This window comes from Chenopodium quinoa, unplaced genomic scaffold (assembly GCF_001683475.1).
Source record: "Chenopodium quinoa cultivar QQ74 unplaced genomic scaffold, ASM168347v1, whole genome shotgun sequence".
In the NCBI taxonomy this organism is placed as follows: domain Eukaryota; kingdom Viridiplantae; phylum Streptophyta; class Magnoliopsida; order Caryophyllales; family Amaranthaceae; genus Chenopodium; species Chenopodium quinoa.
The window spans coordinates 50,868-71,853 of NW_018743863.1; the positions used below are offsets into that span (position 1 = coordinate 50,868).

General features: G+C 35.3%; 1 long non-coding RNA gene across 4 annotated transcripts; it reads right to left on the bottom strand.

The window, feature by feature from the left end:
- Positions 1 to 4,080: 4,080 nt before the first annotated feature.
- On the bottom strand, positions 4,081 to 20,278 carry LOC110686491. Of its 4 annotated transcripts, none has more exons than XR_002504201.1 (12): positions 20,068 to 20,277; positions 19,691 to 19,930; positions 19,528 to 19,592; positions 19,259 to 19,345; positions 19,023 to 19,086; positions 7,697 to 7,764; positions 7,420 to 7,531; positions 7,120 to 7,189; positions 6,162 to 6,260; positions 5,939 to 6,066; positions 5,666 to 5,829; positions 4,081 to 4,551 (listed from the first exon to the last, which is right to left on the bottom strand). It is a non-coding gene; the product is annotated as an uncharacterized LOC110686491 (long non-coding RNA). The 4 variants fall into 4 exon arrangements; XR_002504202.1 differs by having other exon boundaries at positions 20,023 to 20,277; XR_002504203.1 differs by having other exon boundaries at positions 19,666 to 20,278.
- Between the last annotated feature and the right edge of the window lie 708 nt (positions 20,279 to 20,986).

Below are 20,986 nucleotides of genomic sequence, written 5' to 3' on the forward strand. Positions count from 1 at the left end.
TAATTACGCATGTAAAAGAGCGTTGTACTTTTGAACCATTGCGAGACGACAGAGTTGTCGCAAGGCGCTGACTTTCGTCGCCTGGTGACGAGATTATCGTCTGGCGCTGTCTCCTGTCGTTTGCGATATTAGGTATTTTATTCAGAATACGATTTTCTTTGATCCTGTGCTATTTTTCTATAAATAGGCAGGGGTTGTATTTCCCTGTTTTGAAATCATAAACATCTAAAATCAACGCCCAAAATTCTCTAATTCTATTCTCTCTCTCTAAAAGCTAGAAGCTTTCTTTCTCTCTATTATTTTTCTAAACCTTCTCTCTTACAAAATTCCTCACTCATTAGTGTTAGAAACACCTAGCCAAGTTCGAAGTTGCCTTCGCCTTAAACGTGAAAGGTTGAATATTTTTGAGGGTTTGGTCGCAAATCTTTATTTCAATTATTTAATTTAATTGTTTTATTTATTATTTTCCTTGAAGTTACTAACGTGTGTATTTTGTTATTAGAAAGTGATACGAGGCATCCAATTAAGTACTTTAATTGTTTTATTGATCTTTTGAAATAGAAAGCATGCTTAGATTGTTTTATTGTTTTCTAGTATCATGTTTAGGGTAGTAACTAAAATTTCTAATATCACGTATATTATTGTGATGCTTCCTATTTCTTTCCTAATATCATGGTAGTATCATGTTAGGGCTAAAGCTTTGATCTTTAATGCTTAGTGACATGCTAGGGTTTGTTATTAATCTTGTTTAGTATCATGCCTAGGATCTTGCTAATAATATTATGCTTTAACATGATTATTATGCTTTGAGATTGAGAATATTATTATTATTATTATGATGATTATCAATATTATTATAGTTAATGCTTCATCACACCTTTTATGCATGTTTAAAGGGAATTTGTACTTGTAATCACGCTTAATAAGATAATTAATAATCTTGTTTAGGCTAATATGATTATAATTCAAGTGATCGCCAATAATAGTTTTATTTATGCATTAATAATCAACCAACATAGATTAAACAGGTTAAGGGTAAACCTATTGATTGCATGTTAGTCAGAAAGCGCACATGAATACGAGAAGAATAAAGTAACAGCCTATTTTTAGGGCAGATTCAATCTCTTTTAGGTTGGATTTGTACCTACATCCCCGAACTTCCAGTCATGGTTCCAGACCTATTGGAGTGTAACCTTCACCCTATGAATAGTTTACAAGTTCCTAAAACTTGTTGGCGACTCTTTTACTCTAGCTTCCTTCCCTTTCGACGCCACCATGCTTAAGTGTATGATCACCGTGGGGCTCAAGTGTGGGATGGGTTGAAATATTTCCTACAGTTTTTTGGCCACTCCACTGGGGAGGATTTCTATTTAATTCTTAAAATTTATTTTGGCAATGATTTAGAATGCGTAGATGAGACTCAAAAAGTTCTAATTATTTCATGTGCATAATTTTGATTAACATTATTGGCATAAGCATGAAAATGTTCATATTGGAAAGACCAACCGTAATGCGTCAAAAAATAGGAATTTTACACGTAGGAATTTAGGGAAATATCTTTCACAACTAAAGTCGAAAAAACGCTACGAAAAAAACAGGAAAATTCAAGAATAGAAAGCTGCCGAGGCATGTAGGAATTAGCGCTGAGAAAACAACGTCAGCGCCAAGCGATGGTTAGGTTGCAAACTCATTGCATCTTGTTTTGACTACTTGTGCATTATTTGCTTGTGCATACGTACATGTGATTAAACTAACCGTTTGGTTTGACTTGTAATTATGAATATGCTGAAATAAACTAACCAAGGACTAAAGGACTTTGCTTAATTAATTCATTAATTAATTTGAGGTAATAATTATGTCTAAAATCGAGTCATAGTTCCTTTGAGTCAACTCGGATTTTTATTCCCGTATATAGCACAAGCATCAACTTGTTTTGGTCATAGCTGGAGTTCTAGGAAGAGTTACGAGTTGTACAGCTATAGATCTGTAGCTCCGAGTTTTATCTTTAATTTGGCGTTGGTTTCGTCCCAATCAAAGTCACAGATAAAAAGTTATGACTAAAATACTACAACATGTCCAGTTTAGTGCACATACATGAGGTCTTAACTTAGTCGTTGTTCGAATCTAGTCACATAGTTTAGTCGCATGGTCATAACACGAGTCTTGAACATATCCCTTACACTCACAAATATTCACACACATTTTGTACATACTATTTTCACAACATAACCATGTCTTAGGTTCATGCATGAGTCACTCTTTCCGTCATTTGAGTTGGGGTTCACTTTATTCCTAAATTTTTCTATATATTCCCATCTATATCTTTTTTTCACTCTCTACATAATTTTTACATACCAATCATTCTCCCCTTTCTTCCATGATCTCTTCCCATCTATTGCATGTTGAATAGAGTTCGAGTTAAAAATGAAAAACTTACCCCTAACTTCCCTTTCCGCAGCGCTTGATTGAGGAGAGAAGAGTGTTTAACCAAGACAACATTTTTTTTTATATATCACCCTTTGATAGAAGAAAGAGGATCGTAATAATGGCTAGTGAAGAAGAAATTTTCTTTAGTAATACTGAGGAAAACTCGTCAAATTTGGGAGAGGAAGTTCATGAACTACGCAATACTGTTGTCATGCTTATGGGTGCAGTAGAGGCACTAGCTGAAAGGAATGGTGTCCTTCGAACAAGTGTACTATTCCGTTAGTGGGTTCAGAATTATTAGAAAGCTAATATATTCAGTAAGGTCAAGTGATCGGAATGTCTGGGTGGAGGCCGCTTCTGATCAGTAATATTAATGTATAATTAATATTACAGCTTAATCTTGACTGAACCTTTCGGGTCACAACCAAGAAAATATATGAACCGACTCGCCTTAATTCGTCGCCTGAGTGTTAAATATTTAGACGTCGGAAATTCGAGCTCAAAGCGTCAAAACCGAGCGTCTGAAGTCGAGTAAAAATAGTAAAAGACGAGACGACAAAATTAGTAATAAATCAACAATGACTAAAATACCCCTAGCATCGGAATCCTGAGTGCTAGGGGATTAGGCAAGCTAGCAGCCCGCACCATGTGCAAGGCTTGCTAGCAAGCTACGGCCAGCAGCCCGCAAGCATTGCGTGGCTTGCTGGCGCGCGCTACTGCTAGCAGCCCGCACATGTGCGTGGCTTGCTAGTAGCGCCTATCGGCAACAGCAGCCCGCACATATGTGCGTGGGCGTGCTGGGCCGAGAAGGCAGCTAGCAGCCCGCGTGTGCGGGGCTAGGCTGGGCCGGGTGTTAGAGCCGAGTCATTTGGGAAGCATGTGAAGGGAATGTGTTTGTGTGAGGACAAGTGGCACAAGGAGAGGAAGGAGTGGGGAGTAAGTATGGTCCCCTCCTCTTCAAGTGGTCCTTACTTCTCTTTACACTAGTCCGAGTGCGCCGCGCGCGTTGTGTGCACACCGGTTTGTAAAGCTTATTAAGAAAATTATTAGCAAGATGTATAAGTAAGATAATTAGCTTAGTTTTTGTAAATTGTATATGATATAAATTATTAGCAAGACGTATATGTGAGTTAATTAGCTTAGTTTTTGTAAATTGTACATAATATTTACTTGTATACGTTATAAATTATTGCATTATTGTGTAAAGTATAATTAAGTTGTATCGAAATATATTAGTAGTGTTATTATTTTTTGATAACATACATAAATGATAGGTGTTTCAGAAAAAGATTTTATCATATTTACTTTTTCATGAAATTGTTTTACTTATGTATGTATTTAATAAGAGAAAGGCCATAATGGCCCAACAAACGTTGTTATTTTAATTGTTTTGTCCAAATGCATGCAAAATTTGATAGGCCTAACATCAACACTTTGGCTTTCTACATTCACTAATCAATAAGTTGATAATCCAAACTAAATAACAATCTTTAAGGCTCTGCATTAATCATACCATGAGTTGTTAGTTAAAACTTAAATTGGTTAATTAACTATAAATGTAATTTTTTTTTCTCTGAACAATTTCCTTATTTTAAACACATAAACATTATCCTCTTATATTAAAAATTTTATCTACATAATCTAGATAAAAAATAAATAAAGAGGCTTCCTAAACTTACACTTGCAAAAAGAATGATTGACAAAATTGTAAAGATACAATGAATTGTCAAAACAGAAGGTATGAACAAATAGGTAGTTTTAAATTTTTTGGTCCTTGAGTACACCATGTTTATCCCCGTAGCAAAAATTGGGGGCTAAGTTATGTAAACAACGTGACCACATCTTTCTTGTATCCTCTTACAATTAAAAGCCTCGGAATGTTTTCCACCAAAAGATCCAAGTATTCCATATAAAATATAGATGGGTGATGGAGGTGGTGGCGGTAAGCTAACAAGTACCACAACGGTCATTCTTGAGTATCTTAGCAATTTCAAGGCAGTGTAAAGAAACTTCTCCACCTGTTGCTCATTCACAACTATAAGTTTACCATCAGCCATCAAAGGAGTGCCGTCCCTCTCAGCTATTTCTTTGATCTTTGACATGACAAATGTAACAAGAGCGGACCTACAATGCAATGAGCAATGTAACAATCAAATTCTCATTACAATGCAAAACAACAAAAGCTTCAAAATTTAAAAACTAACATTAATGTCACACAATATCATTCTTTTACAAGGATACAAAGAGCTAATAAGAACAATTTTGTTATTTTTGTTCTATTTTCATGAGTTTAATTATGAAATTAACCCCATTTTTAGGTAGCAAGATGGCCTTCTAACTACCTAAAAACCATTTTTCGGACTTCCCTCTAGCTCTAACAAGCCAACCATGCTATTTCTACAAGAGCAAAGTGCCCAATTAACAAAAACCTTTATGATGATACAAAGTATCATATATTCTTTATATAGAGTATAATATAAGACAAAAGCGTACAAATGTGAGCCTTTTCATGTTCACACAAAGGCAAATCATATGCAAAATCCAACAATTATCTGAGGAAATTTAAGATAATTTAGAGTAAAATGTGACATTCTATTGCTCAATTGCATCAATTCGAAAAATACTCAACGACCCAGAAATATTTACCTCAATATACTAACATTACAGCTTAGTTACATACAAACGATTAATATAATTTCAATTCATTCACAAGAAAATTTCTCAATTTTAAGTTCAAGCACCCAAGATTTTTACAGATTAGCATTGTATCTTATACCATGCCCACATATCTACATTACAAAAATCAATTTACAGTAACATAGATTCAAGACTCAAGTTTAACATATGATAGATCTACAACCAAACATCAGATTTTCTAAAGCTTAGTCTTGAAAAAAGTTGTTATTTTCATTCAAAGATTTTGGAGGCCTTAATTTCTAAGATTGATAGGCTGCCTTTACCAAATGGAGTAAGGCCACGACTTGGCTACAAATTTTCAGATTTTCAGTTGTCATCCAGCCAATATTCCAGACACCCACATCAAGTTACTCTATCACCCATTTATAAAGAAATTTAAACATAGTAAGTATCAACAAAGAGAGGCAATAATTTTAATTGAAAGCCCTAATCTACAAAGAGACAACTTAATTTGAACAAATTGTTTGACAATTTTTATCAATCAACCTCCGAAAACAACAGAGTAAAATAAAAAATTTTAAAAAAAATTAAAAAAAATTACCTTAGCCTCCGAGTGAGAGACAAAATATAAGAAAAAGAAAGCGCGACATCGAGCATAACCTTAACAGCAGCATCAACACCAAAAACGAATTGTTGGAGATGGGACCTGTTGCAAGCCTATGGTTCTTCTCTTGACATATATGTTGTCTTTCTTTAGGACAAACCCTGCAGTAGAGTAGTGCCAACTTTCTAAGTGACATTAAACAGGCCAACTCTCATCTATTCTTGTATTTCAACATTAAGAATTAAAAAACAAGTGATGTTAAGTCCATACTTGGCTCCTTTGAGCATCTTCTTTGCTATCTTTCCCTGAATTCGGGCTTCTCTACTTGATCGGGCAAGGGAGCCCCTGCAATGCTTTTTGCTCAAAACCCGCTGTCTTTCTGGTTCATCTTCCCATCTCTAATATAGGCGGACAATTGCAACCACTTCTAAGTAATGGCAATCTCATCATAAATTTCAGCATGCAAAGAGCCACAAAAAAGTCTACTGCTCACCCGCCTCAATGTGTTCAATCTGTAGAGGTTTCTGCCCTTAATTAAGAGGGGATGAAGTGGAGGTAGTGGTTTGTGGCCTTTGCTCCAGTGAACCTCAACCTGGAAATTGAAAGATGGTCAGTACCAGATCTTTAAGCATATTTGCCGTCAAGATAAATGATATTTGAGCAAAGAAATGTTTTTTGGCATTTGAAAAAAAAAAAAAAAACCCGTAAGGGGCAAGAATAAGATGCCATTTGATAAGGAATTCAACACAAAATAAAGGAGTCTGTTAACGTTTTACTACAGGTACAACTGTACAAGTAATAGAAATACAATATCCCTCCCTTATCATTATACATATCAGTCAATACTCAAGATCATTTATCTTGATCGCCTAAACATTTTTATTCCTAGCTAGCTACATTTATCTTAAATCAGGTTCCCAACACGATTTTGTGGTCATACATCCCATCGTATAACATTAAGAATTTACGATCATAGGACACAATAGATTTCTGTCTTAATTTCATACTATCACCCAACTTAACCTCTTAAAAAAGGCTAAACAAGATCATTAAGATGCTTTCCTACACATAAAACAATGGTAAACAATTTTCTTGATTTCCTAAATGTTTCGACCCTAGCTAGCTATATTCATCATGAATCCAACTCTGCTCATTAGCAAACAAGACTCTAAATTTATCCAAATTGTTTGAAAAAAATCTAAAGTAGAACCCATAAGAAGGAATATAAGTGGCCTGAAATGTAAAGGGAATTATAGTAAGAGATTCACAACCTTAGAAAAATTGTATCCAAAACACGATAAATCTTCCATAGTTAACTCCAGATCAAAATCCATTCAAAATTTAGTACTTCATCATCATTACTTCCATTCAATTATCAATTACACTTGATGAAATTGAAGGTAAAACTTTTACACAAACTTAACAAATAAAAATAAAAGCTAAAATCTTACAGAGTCCAAGTCGATTTGGGTGAGGTCGATAGTGATTAGTGAGGCATGGTCCCTTATATTTTCTTCTGATCTGCAACCACAAATCATTAAAAAGTCTTTTACCAAAAAATAACAGATAAAATCTTTGAAACATCAGATCAATTAATCAAGCAAAGATGAAATACCTAAACAAAATCATGAAACTGACACTACCTAAAGATATGAGCTTGAAGCTCTACACAAACCCAGAAACAAGGAAACACTCAAATTATAATCCTTGAACCCGCTTTAAGGAGTATAAAAAATCAGAATTTGACATACCCAGATGAGATTCATGATGGAAAACTCAAACCCCAAGTCAAAGTAGAACTTAATGGAGAGCTCAAACACCAAGTAAATTGGCGATGAACCCTAGATTTAGATCATCAATCACCTGCAATTCATAATTAAGGGTCATATGAAAACATAAACCCCTAGATTAAATGAGAAAATACCCACAATCTATTTCATTCAAGCAATTCATCGAACACTTTAAGATCAAATATTTACAAGACAAAAGCAAATAATATAACATTAAATTAGATTCGAATGAACTCACCTTGGCACAAACATTGACAACTCAATCAAGAATATCTTCTTTAATTCAATCTTGAACATATGAGTTTCCTACAAAATCCGCCAAAAAATAAAAACAGAAATAATCAAGCTAAGAAGAACCTTAAAGATCCGAGCTTGAAACTCTACACAAACCCAGAAACAATGGAACACTCAAATTATAATCGTTGAACCCTCTTTAAGGAGTATATAAAATCATAATTTGACAAACCTAGAATGCAAGAGAGCAAATTGTTTCTTACACATTAAGCATTACATCAAGAGGCACAAAATTCATAAAGAATCAAACTTTACAACCTTAAGCATCAAATTTTATGACTAATGAAGTAGTTTAGAATTTGAAAACCCAAAATGCAAGCCCCCTAAGTAAATGTGAGAGTGTGCATAATTACACCCGTTCTAGGATAGACACCCTATATAACGACAAATAACACACTATAAGCATATTATAGAGAAATTTCATGCAATTTAGACCCTCAAACTCAACAAGAACACACCATAATTCGATGAAACTTACACTAAGTAACTACACAACACAAGGTGCTTTCCTCATACTTCACATTAGTACTATTGTAGACACCCATTTGTGTCTCCCCAAAACCAAACCCAGTGATGAGTACCTTTCACGTCGAATCATAATCGAATGAAGTGAAAGTGTGGAAAGTTTAGTGTTGCGGATAGTTTTAATTCTTTTCTCTTCTCTTTGTTTTTGAAAACTTATTTTAAAAAAATAGTCAATTCATTTTGGTTGGTCCATGATAAGGATCAAATAATGGTGTAGTTGGATGGGGTTTGAAAAGACCTTTCCAACGATATATTATAAGCCCAATTCCGATGAATATCGAGGAAGTTATGGCCAAAATACTAAACTGGGCCTGGTTTGACCCTTATATGCGGCCCAATGATCTAGAGGAGGGCCTATTATTAATTATCATTCCTAAAGCTATTAGGATTGATTATAGTCTTTTAGAATACTCTAAAAGGTTCTTTTATGTTTTAAAGAGTTTGAAATTGAATAAAACTACTCTTTTAAGAATCCTTGTTTTGTACGAAGTGGAATATATTCAGATTTTATTTTCGTGCCTCATAATATTTATCCAAATTTTATATGGTTGGATAGATCTTGAAATTATCTTTCCAATTATATATTATAATATTAAATCCGAGTTATAACGAAAAAGATATGAATGAGACATGAAACTTTATCCAAAACTGACACCCTTCCACTATTTTGGCCATATCTTTTTATCTACAAAATATTTTAATCTGATTCTAATTGGTTTGGAAAGTAGACTTTAAGAGCTTCCCAACGACATATTATATGCCTTATTTGAATTTCCGGATCAAAAGATATGATAAAAACAAAAACGCGTTAAAAACAGGCTTGGCGCCTGACTCCAGGCCTGGCGCCAGCTATTGGCCCCTGGCGCCAATGGCCAAATCCTGGCGCCAACCTTGTTTTGCGTGCGCCAGACTCTGTTTTGTTAATTTTATCTTTTTGGCTGATTTTCTCTATAAATAACGTATTAAACTCCATTTTCGATAACCATATTTCATCAATTCTTATTTCAATTCACCAATTCTCTCTAATTCTCTTCCATTCATCTTTCTTTCTTTCTTTCTCTAAACTTTGTTTTCTCAATACAAAATTCCGCATTCACAATATCTAGAAACACCTAGCCATATTCGAAGTTGTCTTCGCCCTAGACTTGAAAGGTCTAATTTCTGAGAGTTTGGTCCCTAATCTCTCTTTCAATTATTTAATTTGATTGTTTGATTATTATTTTCCTTGAAGTTACTAACGTGTGTATTTTGTTATTAGAAAGAGATACAAGGCATCAAAGTAAGTGGTTTAATGGTTTTAACTGATTTTATGATGTAGAAATCATGTTTAGACTGTTATTTTGATTCCTAGTATCATGTCTAGGGTAATTTTAATATTAAATATAATTGTTACAATGCTTCCTATGTTCTTCCTAATATTTATGATTGTTAGTATCATGCTAGGGCTAAAGATTTGATTTTTATTGCTTAGTGACATGCTAGGGTTTGTTATTAATCTTGTTCGTATCATGACTAGGATCTTGCTATTTTTATTATGCTTTAATATTAACATGAACATGATTATGTTTATAATTGTTATAATTTATGATGATTATGAATATTATTATTATTATTATTATTATTATTATTATTATTATTATTATTATTATTATTATTATTATTATTATTTTGGAGATGATTATTTTATTTATGATTATTATTATGACTATTATAATTTTATTATTATGATTATTGTGTTGCTTGATATATTTATTATTTATTGTTTGATCACACCTTTATTGCATGTTTAAAGGGAATTTATACTTGTAATCACGCTTAATAAGATAATTAATAATCTTGTTTAGGGTTAATTGTGATTATAATTCAAGTTATCACCAATAATAGATTTATTTGTGCATTAATATTCAACCAACATAGATAAACAGGTTTAGGGTTAATCTATTGATTGCATGTTAATTAGAAAGCGCACATGAATACGATCAGAGTAAAGTAGAGGCCTATTATTAGGGCAGGTTCAATCTCTTTTAGGTTGGATTTGTACCTTCATCCCCGAACCCTTATTTGGTTCTAGACCTTATGGAGTTGACGATCTCTTGGATTGTTAAGGGGTGTAACCTTCACCTCGTGAACGGTTTACAAGTTCCTAAAAACTTGTTGGCGACTCTTTTGCTCTATCTTTTTCCTTTTTGGACGCCACCGTACTTTAGTGTATGATCACAGTGGGGTTCAAGTTAGTGGGATTTAAGGCTTGACATTATTTCCTACAGTTTTTTTTCGAAACGTTCTAAGTATTTCATGTGCGTAATTTTGATTAACATTATTGTCATATGCATAAAAAAGATCTCATTGGAAAGACCATCCGTAATGAGTTAAAAACATAGGATTTTACACGTAGAAAATTTGAGAAATATCTTTCACAACTAGGACTTAAATAACACCGCGCGAAACTGGAAAATTTTATCGAGCACAGAAAGCTGCTGAGGCATGTGGGAAGTAGCGTCAGGGGCCAAAGCTTGGCGCCAGTATTTTAGTTGTAGCGCCAGACGTCAGTATTGGCGCCATCCGCTACAGTTAAAAGCTGGCGCCAGTCTCTGTTTGCTGGCGCCAATTTCCCCCAATACCGAGCCAGAAATATGCGTTCTAATTTCGACCGGTTTTTCGTATTGTTTGCTCGATCCTACTTCCTGATTGAATTTTTTCTCACTTTTCTAAAACCCATATGTGTTCTACATATGGACATAACCCTCTGGGAATTCATGCTCCATCTACCTGATTGAACGCTTCGTGCAACAAAGGGTACATCCGAGATGTTGAATTCACCAAACCATGGAAGCGAGTTTTTTCTAAAACTCGCGGTGTCCATCTACTCGCGCCAACCCTTAACGGTTAGGCTTCCGCGCGGTGCATCCGGACAATTAACCATGGACCCTCTATTGACTAAACCATATCCCGAACTTTAGAGAACTAGAGCCATGGTTAGGTTGCAAACTCATTGCATCATATTGTGCCTACTTGACTAATTGTGCATTATTTGTTGTGCATACTCTATGTGGTTTTTTCCTAACTGTTTGTTTGACTTGTGTTAAGGCTTAATAAACTGATTAATGACTAAAGGACTTTGTTTAATTAATTAATTAATTAATTTGAGCTAATAAATAAACTTAAAATCGAGTCATAGTTCCTTTAAATCAACCCGGATTTTTATTCCCGTATACTGCACAAACGTCAACTTGTTTTGGTCATAGATGGAGTTCTAGAAAGAACTACGAGTCGTACAACCTATGGATCTGTAGCCCCGAGTTTTATCTTTAATTTGGCGTTGGTTTCATCTAAGTCAGAGTCACAGATCAAAAGTTATGACTAAAATACCACAGTCTGTCCAGTTTAATGCATATACGTGAAGTCTTAACTTAGTCTTTAATCGAGTCTAGTCACATAGTCTAGCCACATGGTCATGACACGAGTCTTAACATATCACCTACACTCACTAGTCTTAGCACACACTTTGAGTACATCACCATGACCATGTCTTAGGTCCATGCATGAGTCGGTCTTTCCGTCATTTGAGTTGGGGGGTACATTCTATTCCTAATTCTTCATATCCCTCCACCTAAATCTTCTTCACATTCTTCCATCTTTCTTCACTTCCTCCATCCATTGCATGTTGAATAAAGTTTGAGTCAAATAATTAATAATGAATATCCCCAAATTCCTTTTCCACAGTACTTGGTCGAGGAGAGAAGGGAGATTAATCAAGGACAACCTCTTTGTTCAAGTCTCACTTTTTGATAAACCAATTCGTCAAAAGAGGAAGGCTAAGAAGATAATGACAACTCAAGAAGAATTCAATGATCTTAAGAACCAACTGGCTACCGTGACTGAGACACTGAAGCTTCTCGCACTCAAGATCGATGATCCCGTGAAGCAACAACAAATGGACCTCATGCAAGAGAGTTTAAGCAAGTTATCTAGCGACTACAAGTTTCAAGAGCTTACATTACAAGAGTCTCGGTGGACAAAGATCTTCTTCCGCAGAAGTTCAACGCCAACGACATCCCAAAATTCAGAGCAACTGATAACCCTTATTTTCATTTAAGAGAATTCGAAATCATAATGAGTGTTAAGGGTATCGATAAGAAAGTTTCCCCCTCTCTGTTCCCACTATCTCTCGAAACCGTTTGCCAACAATGGTTCTTCTCCCTTGACAAAGAGAAAACCTCTACCTGGGAATCGATAGTAAACGCTTTCATTGATAGATACAAGTGCAATATCCAAGTTGAAACTGACCATAGACAACTTGAGATGCTAAGACAAAAAGAGAATGAAGGCTTTACTTCTTTCTTTAATAAGTGGAGAGAAACTTCCGCCAAGATGATTGAGGTCCCCACCGAAAAGGAGTCTGTGAGGATGTTTATCAAGAATCTCCCAGAAAAGTATTCAAAACACTTAAAATATCAACACAACTTGAATACTTTTAAGGCCGTCTATGACATAGGTATCGAGATCGAAGACGACCTCGCAAAGCAAAAAGCTACTAACAATAGTAACCACGGTGGCTAGAAAGGAAAGAAGAACGACAATCCTTCTTCTTCCGAAAACGCCCACTCTAGTAATAATGTTAGTACCTTCGACCATAATGGTGTCTTAGCCATGGACAATCAAGGATCTAAAAGGAAACCCAGGCGAGAGTTCACACCCATTGGAATGACCTACGATGCTGCTTTTGATCGTCTCTATGATCAAGGATTAATCAAACCTATTGGCCCTACCGAGGATCCAACACCAGAAAATCGATCTTCGAGATGGAATCCAAACTCCTATTGCAAGTACCATCGAGGGCGCGGTCATACTACTTATGAATGCAAAATACCTCATTCAAGATCTCATAGAGGCAAATAAGATCCAATTGCCTCTAGCTAGCGAGAAGACTGGGTGATGATGAAGCGAATGACACAAGACAAGAGGCGAGCTTCAACAACAAGATTTCGTGACCTCTTTTTTCTATTTCTTTTTCATTCTTTCCTTTCCCCAATAAGTCTAGCATAGGCACCTTTTTATTCTCCTTAGATTTATTTTGTAGGATCATTATTTATTTTTCTTTTAATAAAAATGAGCATTTATTTCCTTGAATATGATCATTTCATTGCATAAATAAATAAAATAATAAGAAAAAAAAAATCCATGTCGAATTAAGCATAAGGTATACCAATGATTTGAGGCACCTCTTGTAGCCACTTCATATCTCCTTTCACCTTTCACCTTTCAAATATGCAATTATTTCTTCATACACCACTTTGAGCCTCATCTAACGATAGACCCCTCTTTTTTCAACCTACATCTACCTAACCTTGGGATGGGATGGTGTGTAACTTATGCAATTCTAAAAAAAAAAAAGCTTGATAATTCAAAAAATTAAAATAGCAAAAATAGCAGAAAATAATAAAAGTATACAAAAGGGAAAGAGTTCCAATGTCTTTGACATAAACATGTCTTTGATATGAACACGTCTCAGATTGCGTCTCTTATCGAGTGCTCGGTACCGTACCGTGCCTGAGAAACATGAATGCCAAGTGAGTGATAGACCGCATGATCGGGATTGCCCACACTTATTAAAATAAAATAAATGCTAAAGCAAAGAGAGCTAAAAAAGAGTAGAAACTCAAGCATAAAAATACAAAGATTTAAAAGTAAAGCTGCACACTTTGGGGGCTTATCTAGGGTCTTGAGCCTTTATCCCCTTCTTCTATAACCTTTAGCCTAACTGCGTTACAACCCTTAAAAGACCTTTTTGAGGTATACACACACTTGTGCGAGGTTCGGCTAGAGCTATGTTCGGCCTGATTCCTAACGGATACGTAGGAAACCTCACATCGAGGTGCGACCGTAATAAACATGCATTCATATTCACATTCACACACTTACACCATGATCATATCAAGGGATCTCCAATGCTCATCCCTTTTCACTTAGAGCTAGACTTGGGGGCTTGATCCCTATATCATTAGCTTACCTAACCTAAGAGTCACCACCATTCGACTCTTTTCAATCATATCTTTTCACACACTTAGCCTTTGTGGCCTAAGTTTAGTGTCACTATCACACACATCACACATACATGACCAAATATACTTCCCTTAGGAACCCTTTGTCATGAAATCTTAACACAACGTTGAAGCATACCTTATCATATCAACATCACTCATAAAAATCATTGCATCACGAAGTATGAAGTGCTTAGCCTTCGTGCCTAAGTTACCCAAATACTTTCATCATGGAGTCAACCATTGAGATAGCCTAGGATGGATTAATCCTTGAACCTTGAGAGATAGTATCAAACAACATTTGACTAAGCTCATTCAACATGCACCTTCAAAATATCACTTCGATTCCTTTTTCGCGTCTTTCTTTTTCGGGAGAAAGTCGATATCCTCCACAAAAATGACGGAAATTTTTTGCATTTTCGAGTCGCACAACCTACATTATGCACACACGGGTCATGAGTCACATGTGTCATTTCACTTTGAGTCGAGTCAACCTCGAGTCAGTCAATCATATCAAGTCAAGTTTATGCCTTGAGTCGTGTCGAGTCAATGAGTCAAGCAATGCTAAACCTTAGGTCAAACCTAAGATAATTAAAGAGATTGGCAAAGTTCTATAGTCTAAAATAAATACAGGTGCACCAGAATAGGGAAGACCCTACACCAATTCTTGGCGCCAGAAATATCTCAGCAACGACAGAGCTCGAAGCCTCTCAGAAAGGTGATTTCGACTTCATACAGCAATTTTGGGTTCCTTGGTACGCTAGTTAGCCCCTATAAGCAATTTGACATAATTAAGTAGTCAGTTTGATTACAATCACAATCAGTGGTCGACCTGATGAAAGATCGTCTCACTTAGCTTAAGCGCCTAAAACACTGGCTCATTACAATCGGTTTAAAAGCAAGCACTAAAACGACAATATTTCCAAAAATTGGATTGCCATCCCTAACTGACAATATTTCCAAAAATGGATTGTCGTGTATCTTCTTCAACGACAATTTTTCCAAGATTGGATTGTCATCTCTGGCAAGGTTTCCAAGCATGGATTGTCGTGCTCCTTCTTTATTGGCAAGTTTTTCCAAGTTCGGATTGTCATACATTCATCGGCTCGTTGGCAAGTTTTCCGAGATTGGATTGTCATACACCTAGTTCCCTATAGCAAAATTCCCCAAAGGATTGTCGTAGGTTTCTATTCATCATAAATTTCGGCAAAAGTTCCTCAACGTGGATTGTCATTCATTTCAGCAAGTGGCAAATTTTCCCGAAGTGGATTGTCGGTCGACTCTTTTTTGCAAATGTTCCGAGACGCGGATTGTCAATCGTGGCAATATTTTCCCCAAAAGGATTGTCGCATAGCGTTGGAAAATTTCCAAGGTGGATTGCTTTCAAGAGTTATATTCCAAGATGTGGATTGTCGATCGTAGCAAAGTTCTTATGAAAGATTGTTACGAAGCATTGGCAACATTTCCCAAAAATTGGATTTTGGCAAATTTTCCGAGATATGGATTGTCGCTTCATCGTGACAACATTTCCAAGGATGGATTGTTACGAAGCATTGACAACTTTCCCTAAATCGGATTGTCATACATCATACAAGAGTTGTGTTGGCAACTATTCCCAAAGAAAAGAGGATTGTCATCACAGCAAAAGCACCGACATACTGGTTCACAAGCAGCAAAGCGCCGATGTACTGGCATAGCAGCATTAAACGAGAAGTGATCTTTTCGAAGACTATCACAGCGGAAATTGGAACATATCCAAAAGAAGCTCTTTGTTTAGAGACGAGTGAACATCGAAACAGCAAGGTGGCATTCCCTAGATTGTGGAGAGTTGTCACAAACAACTGAGGATTGTTTCAAGATAAGCAATCTTCGATGGTATTCCCTTGGACGTGGAATATTATCAAAGCACAGGAGGATTGTTTCAAGCGAAGCAATCTTCTATATTGGAAGCAGTTACGGGCGTAGCAGTTTTCAAGCGGGATGGCATTCTCTAGCTTGTAGGAGGTCATCAAAACAACAGTAAAGCGGCAAATCAGTTACTTTCAGAGACGTGTGCTCGACGGTGCAAGATACGCGTTTCTTAACTCTTTTATCTGTTTAACTAACATTAGTTTGCAGGTATCGGCGTTACAAGATTGGTTTAGGATCGCAGAACGTTCTGAATCATTCTCCGTCCCTATCGATACTTTGACTTTTGTTTTTGAAACTTGCGTTTCTCCAAACTCATTCAAAGTGGGGGCTTCTGTAGACACTCATTTGTGTCTCCTCAAAACCAAACCTAGTGATGAGTAACTTTCACGTCAAATCATAATCGAATGAAGTGAAAGTGTGGAAAGTTTAGTGTTGCGGATAGTTTTAATTCTTTTCTCTTCTCTTTGTTTTTGAAAACTTATTTTAAGAAAATAGTCAATCCAGTTTGGTTGGTCCATGATAAGGATCCAATAATGGTGTAGTTGGATGGGGTTTGAAAAGACCTTTCCAACGATATATTATAAGCCCAATTCCGATGAATATCGAGGAAGTTATGGCCAAAATACTAAACTGGGCCCGGTTTGACCCTTATATGCGGCCCAATGATCTAGAGGAGGGCCTATTATTAATTATCATTCCTAATGCTATTAGGATTGATTATAGTCTTTTAGAATACTCTAAAAGGTTCTTTTAAATCCTAACGGAGTTAGGATTGATAATTATGTTTTAAAGAGTTTGAAATTGAATAAAACTACTCTTTTAAGAATCCTTGTTTTGTACGAAGTGGAATATATTCAGATTTTATTTTCATGCCTCATAATATTTATCCAAATTTTATATGGTTGGATAGATCTTGAAATTATCTTTCCAATGATATATTATAATATTAAATCCGAGTTATAACGAAAAAGATATGAATGAGACATGAAACTTTATCCAAAACTGACACCCTTCCACTATTTTAGCCATATCTTTTTATCTACAAAATATTTTAATCTGATTCTAATTGTGTTGGAAAGTAGACTTTAAGAGCTTTCCAACGACATATTATATGCCTTATTTGAATTTCCGGATCAAAAAATATGATAAAAACAAAAACGCGTTAAAAACAGGCTTGGCGCGTGACTCCAGGCATTGGCGCCTGGAACCAGGCCTGGCGCCTAGCACTAGGCGCCTGGCGCCAATGGCCAATTCCTGGCGCCAACCTCGTTTTTGCGTGCACCAGACTCGGTTTTGTTGATTTTATCTTTTTGGCTGATTTTTTCTATAAGTAACGTATTAAAACTCCGTTTTCGATAACCAGATTTCATCAATTCTTATTTCAACTCACCAATTCTCTCTAATTCTCTTCCATTCTTCTTTCTTTCTTTATTTCTCTAAACTTTGTTTTCTCAATACAAAATTCCGCATTCACAAGATCTAGAAACACCTAGCTATATTCGAAGTTGCCTTCGCTCTAAACTTGAAAGATTTAGTTTCTGAGGGTTTGGTCCCTAATCTCTCTTTCAATTATTTAATTTGATTGTTTGATTATTATTTCCCTTGAAGTTACTAACGTGTGTATTTTGTTATTAGAAAGAGGTACGAGGCATCAAAGTAAGTGGTTTAATGGTTTTAATTGATTTAATGATGTAGAAATCGTGCTTAGACTGTTATTTTGATTCTTAATATCATGTCTAGGGTAATTTTAATATTAAATATGATTGTTACAATGCTTCCTATGTTCTTCCTAATATTTATGATTGTTAGCATCATGCTAAGGCTAAAGATTTGATTTTTATTGCTTAGTGACATGCTAGGGTTTGTTATTAATCTTGTTAGTATCATGCCTAGAATCTTGCTATTTTTATTATGCTTTAATATTAACATGAACATGATTATGTTTATAATTGTTATAATTTATGATGATTATGAATATTATTATTATTATTATTATTATTTTGGTGATGATTATTTTATTTATGATTATTATTATGACTATTATAATTTTATTATTATGATTATTGTGTTGCTTGATATATTTATTATTTATTGCTTGATCACACCTTTATTGCATGTTTAAAGGGAATTTATACTTGTAATCACGCTTAATAAGATAATTAATAATCTTGTTTAGGGTTAATTGTGATTATAATTCAAGTTATCACCAATAATAGATTTATTTGTGCATTAATATTCAACCAACATAGATAAACAGGTTTAGGGTTAATCTATTGATTGCATGTTAATTAGAAAGCGCACATGAATACGATCAGAGTAAAGTAGAGGCCTATTATTAGGGCAGGTTCAATCTCTTTTAGGTTGGATTTGTACCTTCATCCCCGAACCCTTATTTGGTTCTAGACCTTATGGAGTTGACGATCTCTTGGATTGTTAAGGGGTGTAACCTTTACCTCGTGAACGGTTTACAAGTTCCTAAAAACTTATTGGCGACTCTTTTGCTCTATTTTCTTCCCTTTTGGACGCCATCGTACTTTAGTGTATGATCACAGTGGGGTTCAAGTTAGTGGGATTTAAGGCTTGAAATTATTACCTACAACTATCATTTCCTGGAAGTGAGACAAAGTCAATTATCAAAATCTTAGATACACAACACAATTCCAAACACGGGTATCAAATTCAACCAAAACCCCTAAATCTAAAATAATTATTTTTTCACTAAATCATAGGAATGATAAGAAAGTAACAAAAAAAAATATTAATATATAAATGATAAAATAAGAGCCAATATACCTGAAACTGCTTTGGTATGTAAAGAAAAGTATGCAAATTTGTAAATGATTTAGGTCAAGGAATTCTGCAAAACAAGAGATAGAACAAAACATGAATTGGGATTTTTGTCCCAGCAAAATGGAAGCTTTTTAAGTAAAAATATTCATTAAACAGTTTATTTCGTTAATTTGATCAACACAGTATAGTATAAAAGAGATGAAGAATATACATCAAATATAGTGATTCTTTAATTTTACCTAACAAAGAAAGCTCTGGCACTAGAAGCTACCATTTAATGATTCTCTTTCTTCTTGTTTTTGATTAAAAGCTTACTCAAATTCCTCCTGCAAAAATACATAAATTCATACAATGTTAAGTGAAAAGCTATAGATAGTTTAGAAATATTTTATATGCACGGGATATACAGATTTTAAGGAAAACACACAAAACATCAAATTCCTGAACGGAGGCTAAGGTAATTTTTTTTAAAATTATAGAATCAATAAAAATTTACGTGAAAAATTACCCTAGCCATTTCCAGCGAACTCCCTCTCTCCTCAATATTCGGGCTCAGCTTTCTGTTTCTCCCTCCTGGTTTGTAAGAAGATAAATCAACAAAAATTTAGAATCAATTTCAATATGAAACAATCAAAACCAAAATTACCTGAAAAAGGAGGAAGATCAATGACCATGTTTCTGGGCATGCTCAAGATGAAGGCGTTCCTCGGGATTGACGAACAAAGCGATATACTTGAAATTCGTGGATGATGAGACGGTGGAGATGTTGGTGATGCTGTGGCCATTTTCCGGCGATCATAGGCTTTTGTTGATTGGGTTTGGTGAATCAGTGCACGACTCAGTGTTGGGAATGAGTTGGATGAAAATGGAGTTTGTGGGTTTTAAAAAAGGAGAGAGAAAGATGGGTTCTCCTGTCAAAGAAATAAACCCTAAATCCATCAATATCACCAAATTAAACAACCAAAGAATTATGGGGATAGGATTAGCGTTCAAAATGAAGAACCTGGCCTAGAATTCGAGAAGAGAGAGGTTGAGTGAAGAGGATTACCTTGATAGATTGAGGAGAGAGATTGAGAGGAGATGAGGAGAGAGAAAAAAAAGGAGCAAAATACAGTGAAGCTGAGAAAGGCTGGAAAAGACGACAAAACAAAAGATAAAACCAAAAAGAAATTGAAGAGGGCAATAAGGGAAGGGCAGCATGCAACAAGAACAAAAAAATATTATGGCAGGGGCATAACCGTCCGAGCATTGTTCATAAGAGAATTGCTAAAAGTAAAAATTCCTCAACCCAATTTTGCTTTTATAAGGGTTATGGATACAACTAAGACACTTGTTGATTTATTATTTGCTTGCCTATTTAATTTATTTTAGCTTTAAATTAAATTGTGGAATTTCATGATCCCACATTGATGTGATTGAAATTCTCACTTCCACTTTTCTCTATAAATACCAATCTTGGGATTTGGAGAAAAATTGTTGAGTGGGAGTTAGAAAGAGCATTGTATTTTGGAAAAAAACTCTTAAACTCCATTAACACTTGGGTTTTGGTCGGACCTTGCTAACTCCAAGGTAGCGGACCTAAAAAGTCGGTGTTCTTCCTTTGTGGGTGGATATCGTTTGAGGCTCTCGTGTGAGCGGGGCTAAAAGCTTTCAAGTAAGAGCCCGACTTTGAGGGCGAAGCACTCGTCAAAGGTAAATTCTTATTTTATCCTTTTATGTTTATTTGTTATTCTTTATGGTTTTATTAATTGCGAGTGGTTCTTTGGGTCGGGGTCGTTTCCGCGGTAAGTTGGACTTACCAAACCCCAACAACGGTATCGGAGCCACGCTCGTTTATTTTTAAAGTCATAATATTTTTCAAGGTGATTTTTATGGCTTAATTTTTCTGATTTAAGTTGCTAATTAGATTAGTAGCTTGTATTATCTATTTTAACCTCGTATTTAAATACCTTCTGCCCGAACCCAGA